The sequence below is a fragment of the Platalea leucorodia genome (genome assembly GCF_965183815.1).
Source record: "Platalea leucorodia genome assembly, chromosome: W".
NCBI classification, from domain to species: Eukaryota; Metazoa; Chordata; class Aves; order Pelecaniformes; family Threskiornithidae; genus Platalea; species Platalea leucorodia.
Window position 1 is genome coordinate 26232857 of NC_138859.1, and position 19800 is coordinate 26252656.

At 42.2% G+C, this 19800-nt stretch overlaps 1 protein-coding gene across 4 annotated transcripts in view; it reads right to left on the bottom strand.

Moving 5' to 3' along the window:
* Positions 1–19800, bottom strand: part of LOC309601514 (protein ARK2N-like) — a 49580-nt gene that overhangs the window by 29235 nt on the left and 545 nt on the right. Inside the window, exon 2 of one of the 4 annotated variants that reach the window (XM_082334549.1) lies at positions 19658–19779. The exons of 2 other annotated variants lie outside the window; for them this stretch is intronic. The gene's annotated coding sequence lies outside the window, so the exon portion shown is untranslated. The remainder of the gene's footprint in view (positions 1–19657; positions 19780–19800) is intronic. One more of the 4 variants, XM_082334550.1, reaches the window with a different exon arrangement.

A 19800-nucleotide genomic window follows, 5' to 3' on the forward strand; every position in this document is an offset into this window, starting at 1 on the left:
ATCCAGTTCCATCTCCTCCTCCTCACTTCATTACTGATTTTCTCCATCTCTGCCATTTCGTTTTTTTTGAAAGTTGATGCTCGCTGTTTCTGCAACTTTTTATTTTTTTTCTGGGAGGAGGTAGTTGGCCTCCTGCCCAACCCCCATGACTTGGAGGGCCAGTGGTTTTTCTGTCAGGGTGGCCTTCCCTTAGGCTGCGTTGGTTCGCGGCACCTTCTTCAATTTTATCCGGTGCACCCTCCAGAGAGAGATCCCCTATCCACCACCCAGGGGATGTGCCTTCTAGCCGTGCAGCCCCAGCCGAAGGCTTATGAACAATGCCAGCCTGAAAATTCCCAGACTTGGTAGTCATCTACCTGGACAGACCAGAATATAGTTCAGTTTCCATATCTATGAGAAATCTACTTTCAGTTGAACAGGAGCTCAACCTTATAAAATTACAATGTTTTTATGATAACTTGCAAACTTACAGTACCAACATGACATCAGAGAAATACAGTCACTTTGAGCAGAAACTGAGCGGCTACTGAACGTTACAGAGCAAGACTACAAACACCTTCCTTTCCCAGTGGAACCACTCTGCCAGCAGATCTCACGTACCAAAGACTTATTTAAAAGAAGTGCCATGAAATGATACTAAATGATCAGTGTCGTGGTTTAACCCCAGCCAGCAACTAAGCACCACACAGCCGCTCGTTCACTCACCCCCACCCCGGTGGGATGGGGGAAAGAATCAGAAGAGTAAAAGTGAGAAAACTCATGGGTTGAGATAAGAACAGTTTAATAATTGAAGTAAAATAAAAAAGTAGTAGTAGTAGTAGTAGTAATAATACAATAATAACATACAAAGCAAGCGATACACTATACAATTGCTCACCACCCGCCAACCAATGCCCAGCTCAACCCCGAGCAGCAATCGCTGCCTCCCAGCCAACTCTCCCCAGTTTATATACTGAGCATGACATCATATGGTATGGAATAGCCCTTTGGCCAGGTCTCGGTCAGCTGTCCTGGCTGTGCCCCCTCCCAGCTTCTTGTGCACCTGGCAGAGCATGGGAAGCTGAAAAGTCCTTGACTAGGGTAAAAGCACTACTTAGCAACAACTAAAACACCAGTGTGTTATCAACATTATTCTCATACTAAATCCAAAACACAGCACTATACCAGCTACTAGGAAGAAAAATCAACTCTATCCTAGCTGAAACCAGGACAGTCAAGGACACAGGGTTTACAACATCTACAGACAATGTCTTTAGAAGCATTAGCTATGTGTAACAGATTTGTTCTCAGCAGAGAACCACCATGCTGGCGAGTCATGTAAAAACTTTTTAGGAGTATCTAACACACCATTCAAGTGCTCCTTGAGTGCCTCCCATACAAGTCCTGGTTGTATGAGAACCTACAGGCTGACCTAGTTTCTCTTGAATCTGCGAGGAAAATAACATCAAATAGTATGGGCTGCAAGCAAGAAACAGTATCCACCCACACCAGTATCCTACATTTTACTTCAAGTTATAATTTAATAAATTGCATTGCTTCAGTGCAAATACAAAACCCAAGCTATTTATCTGACTGATAACTTTCACATTATCAACCCAAAAGTACCTGAAGCACCTTCAGGGAAGTTTTGTTTGAGAGAGCAATATTTATCATTTTATCTACATTATTCACACTTTGCCTTCCACCTAAATTTTCACTTGGAATTCAACATAAAGACCTTTCAATTACCACATTTGCTTACAGATGAATGGTATGGAAAAAATCGTTTATGGGTTTAGAAGTATAGTAAATGATAAATTTATGACACTTCAAAAAAACGTAGACAAGAAAAAGCAGTAGTAACATTTAATCTACTGCTTTTAAAATCATAGAATCATAGAATACCAGGTTGGAAGGGACCTCGAGGATCATCTGGTCCAACCTTTCTAGGCAAGAATTTGCACAGTCTAGACGAGATGGCCCAGCACCCTGTCCAGCTGAGTCTTAAATGTGTCCAGCTTAGCGGAGTCAACCACTTCCCTGGGGAGATTATTCCAATGGTTGACTGTTCTCATTGTGAAAAATTTCCCTCTCGTGTCCAATCGGAATCTCCCTGGGAGTAACTTGTACCCGTTACCCCTTGTCCTCACCATGTGACTCCTTGTAAAAAGGGAGTCTCCATCTTCTTTGTAGCTGCCCTTTAAGTACTGGTACATGGTGATGAGATCACCTCTAAGCCTCCTTTTCTCAAGGCTGAACAAGCCCAGCTCTCTCAGCCTATCCTCATATGGCAGGCTTCCCAGACCCTTGATCATCTTGGTGGCCCTTCTCTGGACCCCCTCCAGCCTGTCCACATCTTTTTTGTATAACGGGGACCAGAACTGTACACAGTATTCCAGGTGTGGCCTGACAAGCGCTGAGTAGAGAGGGGTAATGACTTCTTTATCTCTGCTGGTGATGCCCTTGTTGATGCAACCCAGCATCCTATTGGCCTTCTTGGCCGCAGCAGCACACTGTTCATTCATGTTGAGCTTCCTGTCCACCAGGACCCCCAGGTCCCTTTCCACGGAGCTGCTCTCCAGCCAGGTGGATCCCAGTCTGAGCTGCACTCCTGCATTATGTTTTCCCAGGTGCAAGGCCTTACACTTGTCTTCTTGTTAAACTTCATAAGGTTCCTGTTAGCCCACTCTTCCAGCCTATCCAGATCTTCCTGCAGGGTGGCTCTCCCTTCCAGAGTGTCTACTTCCCCACTCAGTTTGGTGTCACCTGCAAACTTCATCAGGCTACACTTGATCCCGTTATCCAGGTCACTTATGAAGATATTGAATAGCGTTGGGCCCTACATCAATCCCTGGGGGACCCCACTTGTGATGGGTTGCCAGTTTGAAAAAAAGCCATTTGCCACCACCCTTTGGGTACGGCCTGTCAGCCAATTCCTCACCCACTGCACAGACTACTTGTCCAGGCCATAACGCATCTGTTTCTCCAGGAGGAGGCCGTGGGGAACCGTATCGAAAGCCTTGGAGAAGTCCAAGTAGACAACGTCGACCGCTTGTCCCATGTCAACCGAGCAGGTCACTTTATCATAGAAGGCCACCAGATTTGTCAGGCACGATCTGCCCTTGGTGAAGCCATGTTGGCTTTTCCCAATCACGTGCTTCATTTGACTCGTGATGGCCCCCAGGAGGATCCGTTCCATGACTTTCCCGGGGACTGAAGTAAGACTGATGGGCCTATAATTACCCAGATCCTCCCTCGAGCCCTTCTTGTAGATAGGGGTAACATTCGCCTTCCTCCAGTCCTCTGGGACATCCCCCGATCTCCACGACTTCTCGAAGATTATGGAGAGTGGCCCTGCAATGACATTAGCCAGCTCTCTCAACACCCTCGGGTGGATGGTGTCAGGGCCCATCGATTTGTAGGGGTCAGGCTCCCGTAATAATTCACATACTGACTCCTTCTTCACTGATGGTGGGTCTATGTTTGGATCCTCCTGGATTTTCATTCCCAATGCCTGGGATCCAACAGTGTTGGTAAAGACAGAGGTGAAGAAAGTGTTGAGAACCTCTGCCTTTTTAGCATTGTTGGTGACTGATTCACCTCTACTGTTTAACAGCGGGCCTATGTTTTCCTTCTGTTTCCGCTTGCAACTTACATACCTGAAGAACCCTTTCTTGTTATTTTTGACATCTCTGGCCAGTTCCAATTCAAGCTGAGCTTTTGCCTTTCTAACTGCATCTCTGCACACTCTGGCAATACCCTTGTAGTTCTCAATGGATAATCTTCCACTTCTCCATCTCTGGTACGCATCTCTCTTGGTTTTAAGCAGACCCAGGAGCTCGTGGTTGAGCCAAGGGGGCCTCTTGCTCTTCTTCCTTCCCTTTCTTTTATAGGGGATAAACTGGTTCTGTGCTTCTAAGAGAGCATTTCTGCAGACAAAGGCAATTAGTACTTGAGCAGCCTGAGAAAGCATGGATGGTTCAGAGAGATTTTTCCTGTACCCTGACAGTCCTTCAGTTTCTTGATCCATCCCAAGCTGCCTGTAACTGTATGCTGCTTCCCCCCCCTCCATCTGCAGCACAGAATAAGGCTACTTCCCTGCCTCTAAAAGGTACTGTGAAAAGCTCAGTGTTGTCCTGTCTGCCCTAACCCACTTTGAAACTTCATGCTTAAATAATATTAAAATAGAGTTCATGCATCCTTCAGGCTAATGAATGAAATGCTGGATGGTGCAAGGGAATTATGAAAATATTTATGGGAGAGAAACACCAGTTAAGGAAAGAAAGCTTAGTTAATATCAGAAAACACAAGAAAGATGGAGATGACAACTCTAGGTCTGCTAAATATGAAAGAAAAAAAACCCCACACCACCAAAAAACAAAACTCCAAACAGTAAACCCAGCATTTTACTTAAAAAAAAAAAAAACACCAAAAAAAACCCACATACTGTAAAATACAAGAACATATACATAAAAAAGTTTGCCAATACTTGCACTTAGTAAAACTCTCTTGAAAGCAACTTAAAAGAAGAATTTCTGGAGATGGTAATTTAACATAGGCAATAAATATCACATAAGAACCAATTTATTTCCAAGGCCACAGCACAGCATCAACAAACCCAAATAATGAATACACATGTTCTGAGACAAAAATGCATCCCCATACTGTAATAAAATCAGTATTTCTACATATTGCATCTGCAAATCTACATTATCAAATAATTCTCCTATTATACAGATAATTAAAACACAGATTTGATGACTGACTGACTGGCCAAGAGTTATACACAGGGGGAATATATATTGTACCTGCTAGTGCAACTCCCAGCTTTGCTCTGGTCATGCACTTTGAAAAGAAAAATATCTTTTCTAAGAGTTTTGAAATGTACATGCAAGGAAAAATTTGGTTGCTCAAACACATACAAGAATATTATTAGCCTGGCCAAAAGAAAAGTATTTAAATATTCATACTAATAACCACAAAACAGTTTCTGCACTATTCATCCTTTTAGCCTGGGGAGCACAAAGGACAGAGCTCAACACAAAACTAAAGGGCAACCAAAGTCAACTAGAGACTCTTTTTTCACAAATGTCCTAACTTGGGAACATCATCTACCTCACAGCTCCCAAAGGGACTATAAGAACACCTGTATTTGCCTTTCCATCTCTCTGGTTGATAGGCCAGAAAAAAAAATTAAGTTTCATCTACATGGTACCACCTTGCTAGCAGTCTATTCAATGACTTAAGATTTTTTTTTTTTTTTTTTTTATTAAGTAGGATCTTACTTTAATTACTCAAATCACACTGGTTTGATCCCTCACACAGAGATCAGTGAATTATATTTTCAGTGAGAAGGCAGCACAGAGACTAGTAACTTCACAAAAGTATATCTGGTCATAATTGACTTGTGTTTCTGTGTGTGTGTGTGGAAAAAAATACTTGCTCTGATGAGGTTTGTACTCTCCAGGTCCCTTGAACTGGCTATTTAAAAAGTCAACAAGTCTAGTATTAGTACGTATATAGAAAAGAAGTTGATATTTATCTCAGTGGGAAAATAAGTCTGTCATGACTCAGACAGACTTTGCTGCAGGGAAGAATACAGACCATTCAGAGGAAAGTATCTATGCCAAAGAAAGCCTTGTCTCAATGAAAGAAAGAAATGTACTGATTTAGTTATACTTGAGAAATGTATAGATCAGAGAAAGGAAGAGACTATAGTGAAAAACTCCCATTCCTTTCTTGCCACTCACTTTTCTAGTAACAGTACTAGAAAAGGTAATCTCAAGGTGATGCTACAGAAAGACCAGTTTCTTACTTAAATGAGAACAACATAGCACTGAAAAATAAGCTGTGATGCTTACAGATACAGATGGATATTTAATTAGACACTGCTCAGAAATGTCATTCTCCTTTTTCTGATGCACAGATACTGCACTGATGATTTTAAAAGGCAATTCTGTAAAAACTTCTGTGCTAGATTTTTCCAACAAATTATTTTATTTTCCAGCCACACATAGAACACACCAGTATGCAGAAGCCATTAAATATCCAACTACCTTTACCTGGGAAATATTTTCAAAGCATGGACTCATTTGTAAAGGCACAATTTGTACACTATGAAATCTGCACTTTAATGAAGAAATCCAGAAGGATTCTGAAGATCAGATTAGCAGAGACAGCCCAGTCAGTCTAACAGCTCGCTGCCACTAACATGGATTGGTTTTACCACCTACTCTTTTACCACCTAATTGTGACTGCGCATATTCCCTCCTTTGCACTAGAACTGGCTCATCCTTTCTTGGGCAGATTCACTTCACTAAGCCAGCAGAAAACAAAACCAGAAAATAAGTGAAATTTTCTGCCAGAGCTGGCAGGAAGACAAGGGAAGGGAGGGCAAGCAACAAACCATCCCTTTAGAAAAAAGAAAAAAAAAAAAAAAAAAAATCTGATTAAAGACTACCTGCTGTTTGGTCTTATCACACCTTGAACTCACAGGTTCCAACCAGACACAGGAGAGGGTACGGAGTGTTTCTTTCATGGTACTGTTTGCTCTGAGAACAGATTTTTGAAGATAAAAATTATTAAAAAGCAAAAAATTAAATTCAGAGGCTTCCTAAAGAACAACTATCATGGAATGTATGCTATTAAGTAATATATACGATTGCACAAAGAGTTATATCGAAGGTGGCATGCATGCCCTTTATCAATCAATAACCGGCCACTCATACATCCTTCATAATATTTTTGTTTGGTTTGCTCTCAGTAAGTGTTCTTCTTTATAATTGTATATCCTGCAATGTCAGAAGGAAACAAGTTTCACCCAAACAAACGATAAGGCCTGAAATACTTAATAAACACCATGATACCCTAACCTTAATCATACATTATCATTTTAGGTGTTATTGAACTGATTCATGATAAACAATGCCTAACTTATATGAAGCAAACCAGCTCTTTTTCTCAGCAGCTGTGGATATGACACATTCTTACTTCAAAAGTACTAAGTTTTTCATAGCAGCTTGCTGTTAGATTCACTTTAGGTTATTACTGACACATGTCCTCTTATTCAGAGTCCAACAGACCACTACTTCTCCCTGCTTACAACTGTATTGCCTTCTTATGCCAGTTCTAGCAATCGTTTAAATGAAAATTATCTAGCAGAACATTGTCTTTTAATGCCATTTTAGCACTGAAAACAGTTTGAACAACCTACCTCCTCGCACCACTAGCCATTCATTTGCAAGCTGTAATTTTAAAAAAAATGAGAAACTGTACCTACATTTTTGCAGAAAATAACATCAAGTATGTTCTTTAAGCTTTTATGACTACGTAAATGAAAAGTTAAACTGCACTGCTGCATAGGAGTTACTTGTTCAGAATACACAGCTAACTACAGAGATCCTTCCAGAGCATCTACTACCTCCAGCATCACATAAGTCAGTATTTTCATCTGAATATGTTTTTGTATTTATACAGAACTAAAGACTAATAGTGGCTCATACTTAAACAATTATTTCCATCACCAGTGGATTACATTATCTCACATTTACCCAACGTAACTGAGCACAGATGGAATAAATCAGAGGTGTGAGAGAGGTAATGACAAATGTATACAACCGAGGCTAATAAAATTATGTAAAACATATGACTTTTTTTTTTTAATGTAAACACTCAGGCAAGCCCATCAAGAACTCTGAATCAAACACTTGATAGACTATGTGTCTAAGGATGGTGGGTTGGGAAAGGACAGAAGCAGCACATGACCTGGGTACTGACAAGTTGACTGTAACGCACAAGTCCACTTCCTAATACAGGAGAAACTTTTGGCAAAGACCAAGGTTATGTCCTCTTCTGACAGAGAGCCACATAACTCTGAAGATGTGAAGACGTGACTCTGGCCACTTCTGAATCTGCCTGTTGGTCATGCTTTTTTTCCACTCCAATCACCTTCCTTTCCATTAAAAGCCAATGCGCTTAATTCAGCAAACTCACCAGTGACATTCTAGTACAAATAACACATACAGACATGCCCAACAAAAAAACGTCTAAGTAACTAAAAACTAATCAATTCAAATAATTAGACCTCTGCATCCAGACAAACATAGAAGTACCAACACTTTCTGCACTTCCCAGCTGCTGTCTTTTGGACTTGTTCATCTCCTCACCAAGATACCATACATTCTTTTTTATTTCCTTATAAATGTCACACATACCCACATACTTAAAACAACAGAAGTGTGACCAGTATTCAATTTAACTCAAGACAGTTGACTCAACTCTGTGTGGATGTGTGTGCACAATGCTCGAGAGCAGATTTTTCATAACACTAAGCCACCCCCACATGGATACTGTGTGATTTATATAGTGTTCCTTTGAAAATGTTGCCCTAAAGCTGACTCACTGGCATACAATTCTACCTAAGGCACATTTCTGGGAGTGGAGCTGGCTTTTTATCAGATGATTCATAAATCAGGCCTGGTAGCAATCCTAAAGAATAAGACCCTGGTAAGAGAATTGCAGTGTGAAACAAAAGAAGAAAGTATTAAACTACTGCTGTGTTTCAACTGGTTTTGCATAAACAAATGAAGGTTAAAAATAGGCTGCTCCTATTGAGCGCTCAACAGGCTGCATATGCAAATTATCCAAGACTGAATAAAAATTACAAGTATGCGTGTTAAAGGTTTGCAGAGCATCCTTTGCAACCTTGAAAAGCAACATTTTTCATCGTAAATAAGCAGCAAGACTTTACATTTAAATACAGGTTTTAGCATTGTAATGCTTAATGCACGTATTCTGCCTCTTTCTAATGAAAGGTAACTACCAGCTATGGGTTAGTTCACAAGCCTGCACACAGCCTTCCAGAAACATTCACCAGCTGCACTGGAATCCCACAAAAAAAAAAAAAAAAAAAAAAAACAAAACACCACAAAAACCACAATCCTTGTAAAAATAAATTCATTAGCATACAGATAAAGGCACATAGAGTTGGCTGCACTTAGCCTTCTAAAAATCTCATTTCTTTCTCATAGTGAAACCATTTTTCTCAAGTGCGCAGCGATTTAAAGTCTACAATGTTCTCTACTCTAAAAATTAGAGGGGGCATATTTTTATTACTATCTGTTCCTAAAAATGTAAGCAACCCGCTCTTACATTTTTCATTATTCTTTCAACAAAACTAGTGGCAGAAATCAATGCTAGGATAGCCATGCTTTATTTCTTTTTCTCTCTGACATATATTAGCTTGCAGAAGATCACCCTACTGAGGAAAGTCATACGGATGTACCATCTTTTTCTAAGATTTTGAGTTTAACAAATTTTCCCACTTTACCTATCCATTTCTGTTATTCAAAGGAAACGTATTCTGTGCTTCCTCTGCTGGTTCATGCCATTCTATATAAACAGACCTCTTCTTCTCAAGAAGTGTTGGTCTATTGTTCTACCATGGTCAATAAAGCAACACTCACAGAAAAGCCACATTTTGAATTGCTTGAGCATAACAGCAACAAATTAATCCTGATTTTCAGAGCACAGATTTTCTTTCTATTAAGAATATTTATCTGAAATATCCTGAAAGTAATCAAACATTGTGTTATCCGCTAATAGTTCCAATTGGCAGATCAGGACAGCAGCAATGTAACTTCAAAGTAGTAAAGTCATCTCAGTATTGCAGTATTCATTCGAGAAGGGCTTGTGCTGTCTCCTGCAAAAATCAAAGCTGGTCCAGCATAGACAGGCACAAATGTATCTTGCTATTGCCATTATTTGGAAATCCTGAAGCAGCAATGAGTGCCATGGGACACAGGCTGCAGTTCCAGGAGCCCTTAAGTCCATCTCAAGTCCACTGCCACTGTAAAGAGGTAGAACTGCCTACCTGCTGGGCCGGTTAGCACACATCAAGTTCTTTTCTAATTCAACTTCCCAGAGGAAAGCTGTGCACCTCATCATCGGGCTAGTTGGCCGAATGAGGTCAGGGTCCAGAAGGAGAGCAAGGTGACCATCTTACACAACAGACAGCAGCAACAGGCTTGGAACAAGGAAGAGCATTGGACGATTCACCTGACCTTGCAAAACACCACTCCAAAATTGCACAACCCTTGACATGAGGAGGACAGATACTCTCAGCAGGTAAGAGAGCTGTTTTGTCAAGTTCTGTGTAATGTTCCTTTCCGCTAACAGTGCAACACTACAACCGCCCAGGCTGTCTTGCAGGTACTTCCGTAGCTCACGCAGCAACTCACCAGCATCTCATCTCTTACAGCTGTCTAAAAGCTCAAGCTGAACCAGAAGTGGTATGGATCTATGACAGCCATTTAACAAAGATGAATTAAGCGATATTAAGCGACTCTACAGTTTGTAAGTATTTTATGATCAGTCCTTTTTACACATCTTTGCCACATGCTAGTACACAGGAAATAAACAAAACCGACCCTCGGGTATTTTAAAGCTTCAAATACTTTAATTCAATACCAGTGCTGTGCCTTTGCCTTAAGCCAGTATCTTCCTGCCACAAGGCAGTAATATATCCATTTTATGGTCTGGCCAACTGAAAAAGGATCAGGTAACATGCCCACGTTCTACAGAAAGGCTGGAAAGGAACTGTAAACCAAACCCTGATCTTCAGTCATTTTCTCATCCACAAGCTACTAAGATTATTCATTTCTTGCTTTGATTATTAAGTTAGCAGTATAAAATCTAAATATTGCAACATGAATTTGCAGTAGGTATATTACTGAAAAATAAATGGTATCATTACACTAAAGGCAAAGTCACATTGCATTCAAATTATGAAAATTTTAGTAACAGTAAGATACCAACTGCTGTTTGGCTGTTCTTGACACCAAACCTTTGATCTTTTTTTGACCAGTAATAAGAGGTGCCAATTGTCCTCAGCATCCACCAGATTAGAATCATTAAGGCTGGAAAAGACCCTTAAGATCATCGAGTCCAACCGTTAACCTAACACTGCCAAGTCCATCACTAAACCATGTCCACAAGCACCACATCTATCCGTCCTTTAAATACCTCCAGGGATGGAGACTCAACCACTTCCCTGGGCAGCCTGTTCCAATGCTTGACCACCCTTTCGGTGAAGAAGTTTTTCCTAATATCCAACCTAAACTTCCCCTGGTGCAACTTGAGCTCATTTCCTCTTGTCCTGTCGCTTGTTACTTGGGAGAAGAGACCGACCCCCACCTCGCTGCAACCTCCTTTCAGGTAGTTGTAGAGAGCAATAAGGTCTCTCCTCAGCCTCCTCTTCTCCAGACTAAACAACCCCAGCTCCCTCAGCCACTCCTCATGAGACTTGTGCTCCAGACCCTTCACCAGCTTTGTTGCCCTTCTTTGGACACGCTCCAGCACCTCAATATGTCCTTCTTGTACTGAGGGGCCCAAAACTGAACACAGTACTCGAGGTGCGGCCGCACCAGGGCCGAGTACAGGGGCACTATCACCGCCCTGGTCCTGCTGGCCACACTATTCTTGATACAAGCCAGGATGCCATTGGCCCTCTTGGCCACCTGAGCACACTGCTGGCTCATGTTCAGGCAGCTGTCGACCAGCACCCCCAGGTCCTTTTCTGCCAGGCAGCTCTCCAGCCACTCTTCCCCTAGCCTGTAGCGTTGCATGGGGTTGTTGTGACCCAAGGGCAGGAACTAAGGATTACTAACAACTGATACCATAGTTTTTACATGTCCAAAGTGTTCCTAAAGAAGAAAGCACTCATGACACTAGTCTGTCCCGATCTAATTAGGACTCGGTAAGCAACAGGTATAGCTTCACTGGAAACAACCCACTACCTTCTCGCCAAGAAAGTTCACCCATGCCACCAAACCATACTCAAGTGCATAGCTAACTCAAGACAGCTAACCTTTGAGTCTGTATCTTTACAAATCCTAAAACTCTTAGGAAAGCTCAACTAAGGAGGAGAAACTATCACAACAAAAAAGTTAAATTATTGTAGGATGCCACAGCCATAGACAAACGTCTGTGGACACTGGCAGAATTGGAGGGACTGTGGCACGGTCTGTTAAGGGAGGAGAACGAAGCCCGGTAAAGAAAAAGGACAGTGCAGGAGAAGGTTAATTCAGAATAAGCTTCTGACAAACAACAGCTGAAAAAAAAAAAACCAAAACAAACTTACCCTTATATAAAAGCACCATTTACCCCCAAATTATTTGTTGCATTATTGTTCTTGATTTAGGAAAGAGTCTCAGCTGGCAGAGCTTTCTTAAGAATAAAACTAATGGTTAGCAACAGGAGACATAAATATATACAACTTCCCCAGCAAAAGGGGAGACAGATAGAAGAAAAAAGAGCATCAAGTCTGGAGCATGAATTCAACCCCATTCCGTTCATTCAACATAGTCTTATTATTGCTTTAGCTTGATGAGTTCCGTACAGACAGTGTATGTTTGATCTTAAAAAAAAAAAAAAAAAAAGAAATCAAGTGTCTGTTATCAAACCAGCTTTAAATTGAGGTGAGGTCTATAACTTCATAAGCCCTCAATAATTAGCTAACTCAGACAAGATATTCACTAAATTTCCGTAGCTTAGTTTTATAGTATTCAACAATTGCTGGATTTTCTTTATTACAACAAGCGGATTCAAAGCCTGTGAATTGCCTTTAAGATGACTTATTAATATCAATAACTGGAATCATGGAAAATAAAACTTCACCTTAGAGGCTTTTAAAAAACAATACTCAAAGAAATGTTTTTTTTTATAACTCCTCACAGATTCTGCATAGTGCTGATCAAAAAGTATTACCAGCTCTGGAGGAACCATAGCTATTGACAACTCAAATCGTATTTATCAGTAAACTGCTACACACAAGCCTATTCTTTCCCACAACAACAACTTCATTTCCAAACGACATCTTATTAAACACGATGAGGCCTCAGGCTACCAGCATTTCATCCAACTTACTTCATTAGGACACAGCCTCTAAACCTCCCTTATCTTACATTGTATTTCCAACCACAAGCACATGGAATTAGTAGACAGCTTCTTGACCTACTCTTTACCAACCTTTTTCCCTAAAATTTTTCTTTTGCCAGATTACTTGGAACTGTCTCTCTAGCAAGGCACAGGGACAGACAAGGAAGGAGAGGTGAAGGGGTAGCCTTGTACCTTAGAGAGTGTTTTGACTGTCTAGAGCTCAATGACAGTAATGATAAGGTTGAGTGCTTATGGGTAAAGCTCAGGGGGAAGGCCAACAAGGCAGACATCCTGGTGGGAGTCTGTTATAGACCACCCAAACAGGATGAGGAAACAGATGAAGTATTCTACAAGCAGCTGGCTGAAGTCTCACAATCCCTAGCCCTTGTTCTCCTGGGAGACTTCAACTTACCAGATCTCTGCTGGAAATACAACACAGCAGAGAGAAAGCAGTCTCAGAGGTTCCTGGAGTGTGTGGAAGATGATAACTTCCTGACGCAGCTGGTAAGCGAGCCAACCAGGGGAGGTGCCCCGCTGGACCTGCTGTTTACGAACAGAGAAGGCCTGGTGGGTGATGTGGTGGTTCGAGGCTGTCTTGGGCTCAGCGACCATGAAATGATAGAGTTTTCAATTCTAGGAGAAGTAAGGAAGGGGGTCAGTAAAACCACTACCCTGGACTTTAGAAGGGCAGACTTTGGCTTGTTTAGGACTCTGGTTAACAGAGTCCCTTGGGAGGCAGTCGTGAAGGGCAAAGGAGTCCAGGAAGGCTGGATGTTATTCAAGAAGGAAATCTCAAAGGTGCAGGAGCAGGCTGTCCCCATGTGCCAAAAGAAGAGCAGGCAGGGGAGGAGACCGGCCTGGCTGAACAGAGAGCTTTGGCTGGGACTCAGGAAAAAAAGGAGAGCTTACCACCTTTGGAAGAAGGGGCAGGCAACTCAGGGGGACTACAAGGATGTCGTGAGGTTATGCAGGGAGAAGATTAGAAAGGCAAAGGCCCAGCTAGAACTTAAACTGGCCACTGCAGTTAAAGATAACAAAAAATGTTTTTACAAATATATCAGCGACAAAAGGAGGGCCAGGGAGAATCTCCCTCCTTTGTTGGATGCGGAGGGAAACATTGCCACAAAGGATGAGGAGAAGGCTGAGGTACTTAATGTCTTCTTTGCCTCAGTCTTTAATAGTCAGACTGGTTATCCTCAGGGTTTTCAGGCCCCTGAGCTGGGAGATGGAGATAGGATGCAGAATGATGCCCCCGGTGTTGAAGAGGTGGCAGTCACTGACCTGCTCCTCCACCTGGATGCGCACAAGTCCATGGGGCCAGATGGAATCCACCCAAGGATACTGAGGGAGCTGGCAGAGGAGCTGGCCAAGCCACTCTCCATCATTTATCAGCAGTCCTGGTCAACCGGGGAGGTCCCAGATGACTGGAAGCTAGCAAATATGATGCCCATCTACAAGAAGGGTCGGAAGGAGGATCTGGGGAACTACAGGCCTGCCAGCCTGACCTCGGTGCCGGGAAAGGTCATGGAGCAGATCATCTTGAGTGCCATTATGCAGCAAGTGCGGGACAACCGAGGGATCAGGCTCAGCCAGCATGAGTTTATGAAAGGGAGATCTTGTTTCACTAACCTGGTCTCCTTCTATGACAAGGTGACCCACTTGGTGGACGAGGGGAAGGCTGTGGATGTTGTCTACCTGGACTTTAGTAAGGCCTTTGACACTGTCTCCCACAGCATTCTCCTGGAGAAGCTGGCTGCTCACGGCTTGGATAAGCGCACTCTGCACTGGGTTAAAAACTGGCTGAATGGCCGAGCCCAGAGAGTGGTGGTGAATGGAGTCAAATCCAGTTGGCGGCCAGTCACGAGTGGTGTTCCCCAGGGCTCAGTGTTGGGGCCAGTCCTGTTCAATATCTTTATCGATGATCTGGATGAGGGGATTGAGTGCACCCTCAGGAAGTTTGCAGACAACACCAAGTTGGGTGGAAGTGTTGATCTGCTGGAGGGTAGGAAGGCCCTGCAGAGGGACCTGGACAGGCTGGATTGATGGACTGAGGCCAACTGTATGAGATAAAACAAGGCTAAGTGCCAGGTCCTGCCCTTGGGTCACAACAACCCCATGCAACACTACAGGCTTGGGGAGGAGTGGCTGGAGAGCTGCCTGGCAGAAAAGGACCTGGGGGTGCTGGTCGACAGCCGCCTGAACATGAGCCAGCAGTGTGCTCAGGTGGCCAAGAGGGCCAATGGCACCCTGGCTTGTATCAGGAATAGTGTGGCCAGCAGGACCAGGGCGGTGATAGTGCCCCTGTACTCGGCCCTGGTGAGGCCGCACCTCGAGTACTGTGTTCAGTTTTGGGCCACTCACTACAAGAAGGACATTGAGGTGCTGGAGCGTGTCCAAAGAAGGGCAACAAAGTTGGTGAAGGGTCTGGAGAACAAATCTTATGAGGAGAGGCTGAGGGAGCTGGGGTTGTTTAGTTTGGAGAAGAGGAGGCTGAGGAGAGACCTTATTGCTCTCTACAGCTACCTGAAAGGAGGTTGCAGCGAGGTGGGGGTCAGTCTCTTCTCCCAAGTAACAAGCGATAGGATGAGAGGAAATGGCCTCAAGCTGCGCCAGGGGAGATTTAGATCGGATATTATGAAAAACTTCTTCACCGAAAGAGTAGTCAGGCATTGGAACAGGCTGCCCAGGGAAGTGGTTGAGTCTCCATCCCTGGAGGTATTTAAAAGACTGGTAGATGTGGTGCTCAAGGACATGGTTCAGTGATGGACTTGGCAGTGATAGGTTAACGGTTGGACTCGATGATCTTAAGGGTCTTTTCCAAACTTAACAATTCTATGATTCTATGATACAAAAATACTAGCTTGAGAGAGTCTTAAATACTTGCATTTAATTAAACAGTGACCACCTGCTTTGCTTATGATTAAAAAGCTGTCAGACTGAGTCCTAACAGCTTTTAAGCTGTCTTCTTGGAGACCAAATATCACAAGGCGTGATATGGCTGAAGCCTGTACACTATTCTGCTACTTGAATCAATTTCTGAGCATTCAAGAGACAGACTACGTGGTCAAATTGATATAAAACCCTAAATACCTTCTTAAATAAAAAGGGATATTAGATTGGATCATTCCAAATCTAAAGCTGACTTGCCACATGACCACAGGCATATTACTTGACCTCCCCATGCATTCAGTAACACATTGCAACATGCAACAGCAACACCTCAGTGACCGAGCCAGATCTCATTTTCAGTCCTGAATGAGTAATCGATGTGTGCCTGAACTGCAGAAAGTCATATTCGTGGAGAAATTGCTATACTGTACAGGCTCTATTCATCCTGATCAGACATGTGAAGAGGGAACACTAACAAGCGGGAATGGGCAACCACAAATTTAAATTCTAACCCTTAGCAGTAACACTGAACAAGTGACATGGTATCAGCCATGCCAGTCTAGCTCAGAGATGTACTCTGTTATGAGGAAGCAACTGCAGAGGCTAATATTTACACTATACACACATTTTTATTTACAGTCTCTTTTATCCTGTTTTATTTTTGCTCATAATTGCACATTTGTAGACGCTGCATTCTAGACCAAGTCGCAGACTCAGAACTGCATTATGCATTAAAAACCTGGAACAAAGATGCAACAGAAAGACAACACAAATCACCACGAAAACCATACTAGAGTTCCCTGCAATAATATTTGCTGCCACAGATTCTGCTGTCATAACAGTTCAGTTGCTCCCGAGTTACAGTGCTAAAGTTAAAGGCACAAGTGTCGGTTCTCTGCTGAACTTTGATTCACATACTGGAAAACCGAGACATAAGTGGTTTCCTTGCCACGTAAGCCTCAGGTTACCTCGGAGCTGTAACTGTGTAGCGACACGCACTGTACCACACAACTTTATCCCAGAGCTCTTTCCCAGCACTACGCCTGTCCCCCTCTCCCACTGCTGCTTCATTTTTGGTTCCCCATTGCTACTGATAACATTCAAGCCAGCAAAGATTTTCAAGTTTTGGTACTTCTTTTCCAGAGTGCTTGTTCTGAGGTGTGAGTTATACACTTGCAACTATGGTATTTAAATCTTTCACTCTTATCTAGTAAATGTGTTATTAAATCTGCTGCTCAGTTTCTGTCAATGTTTACAGTTTTCTAGAGTCATTTAGACAACTGCAGGTAAAAACACAGAAGCTGAGATTGACCGTAGACCCAATTCTGTCAAAAAGTACCATCAACACACTAACTTTGAGATGTTATAGAAAATTAAATACAGGTTGCTTGAAACTATTTACACATTTTAAAAGTTTCCAAAGCTTTAACATATCTAGTGGTGACATATCTAGAGAGTAACCAGACAGTTGCAAATGCTCAGTCTGCAGCTGCTTTCACTGTGTGGTACGTAGAGGCTCCCATCTCATTAACAGATGTTTAAGTGAGATGTTGATATACAGGTGGGTCACAGATGGCATATACATCCTTGGTGGAGCAGGGAGTTGATATGATAATATACAAGATATAGCAAAGAAAGTGAACAAAAATCAAGGCAAGGCAAAGAAGCCTGCATTTTAAAGGTAAATACACAGCAAGGAGATGAGGGGTCAGGACAATCAAGGCAATTATTTCTCGTTGCTCCGATGAAGTTACACCAACTTATCTCCCTAATGCTTCGTGTTCAAAGCCCCTCATGATTCTCTATATTTACTCTTTGTTCATCCAATCTTATCTTACCTCATTAACCCCTACCTCCTCCACACTGTCAGCTGCCAGCGTGATCTGCCCATTTGTCAAACACACACAAACATCCTTCCTACCTCTCTTTTATCAGTTAGAGCAGTGCTTGGTCTGTGTGTTGTGACTGCTCCATATCAACTGTTCTCAGATGCCTTGTGGTTGGCTTCAGGTTCCTTCCCTTTTCCCCTCCCTCTGCAGTATCGGGTTTAATGCATCCACTAGTTTCCCAACTTGTTTGTGCACTTTAATTTCTACCAAGCAGGCAGCCTTCGTGCACTTATCAAACGCAAGCATAGCTGGCCAGGCTGCACTGCAATACATATCATACACTTGAATATGTAAGACCACAGTCCTTTCCTCTTCCTGATTTCTCAGGAATTTCTCATCACACCTCTTCATGATGCCAACTAGCAATTAGGCTGAAGAGCAAACAGAAATAGTCGACACATTATAATTAAAGATTCAAGTGTTTAAAAATGAGTCAGAACTGTTATCCTCATACTTGAGCATAAATACCAGCTGCCCAAACTCATGTACCACCTTCCATCACCCCCACCCTCCCTCCTCCTAATCCCCTAGACAGAACACCAGTGTTATTGGTATACCAGAACCACAGAAAGCAGTATTTTATTAGCTTTTAGTAGCCACATAACCACCCCCTTTGGAGCTTCTTTTGCCAGCACCAGACTCCTCTAGATCACTAGATGTGAGAAATACTCAGAAAATGATACTTAAAAATGATTGCTGTTGGACACTCACTCATCTCATTGCTTTTGTATCATATATGTATATGGGGGGGAATGTTTGGGTTTAGCTTGTTACAAACCTATTCACTCCACAAAGACAATGCTTTCCTCCTCCAGGGCAACAGGGGAAGCTGCACTGTTGTGACTACCTGACTTTCAGCTCTTATATCACAGAAAGAGCAATTACAGGTGTTAACTAGGGCATGAGAACCACAAGATGAAGACCTCAAAAAGCACCATACCCAGTTTCCACCTCAAGGTCAAACATTAAGTTTTTTAATAGACTTAAGATACTTTAAGAGAAACGTTTTAAATTTAACATTTGTTTGCTGTTCTAAGGGGAGAGCTATTACCATTTGTACTTAACATTTTAGCTTGAAAACAGGAAATAGGCTAGCACTTGCCTATAAGTGAAACTATTATTTGGTCTTATGCTTGACAAGTACCAGAGAAGACTTAGAACCAAATAAAATCTTGGGGGGTGGAGGGGATTAAGAGAAATTTTACATTTTTAGAGATGCTCAAGGGTTCAAAGATTTACTACTCATTCATTTTTAAAAGACAGAATTACTTGCCAGTGAAAAAACAACCAAAACCAAACAGGATTTACACTTATGTCACAGCACCTCTAGACACAAGTTTTTTCAGCCTTTGAAATGCTGTTAGGTACTTTGCGCTGGTTTAAAGTATGCAACTAGTTACAACTGAGACCTTGTTTAACTAAGTTATTGCAGTTATGAATTCATAAAGGTACCTAAAAGCTTTAATACAAGTAGCCTAGTTCCGCTATTAACAAACTACGACATAAATACAATTAAATGCTACTTAACAAAGGTGGAAGCTCTCCCTACCAGCTACACAATGTAAAAAAAAAAAAAAAAAAAAACCACAACCCAAACCCAAAAACAACCAAGTCTTTCAAAAAGTGGCCTTTTAAGTAGGTGTCTAATAACCTCAATACAAAGAAAGTTACAATACTGGAATTGGGGAAATAGTTAAAATATTGCAAGTCTGCTCAGATTACCTTTGCCCTTTTTAAAAAGAACAAGTAGCACAGTTAAATTTTTATATTCTCCTCGGATAGCTGTGTCACTGAAAGCCACATCTGCAACCCATTAGATGTTAGGAGCTCAAGGGGAACTCAGGCTAGATAAGCATCGAACAACTTGAACTTTTTTTCCACATAAAATATATATTCCCACATCACCCAAGGTAAACAAAGAAGAAAAAAAACTAGAGAAGCATAAAGCTGGAGCAGTTACACACCTTGTTTTTCAAAGGGTTTTTCTCCAAACAGCTAATACGATCCCACAACACACTACAGAAGTCCTAGGAAACACAAAGTGGCCAGAAGTTGCTTCCAGGAGTTGTGGCAAGGTTTTCATCCACTGACTCCGGGCAAGGTTAGG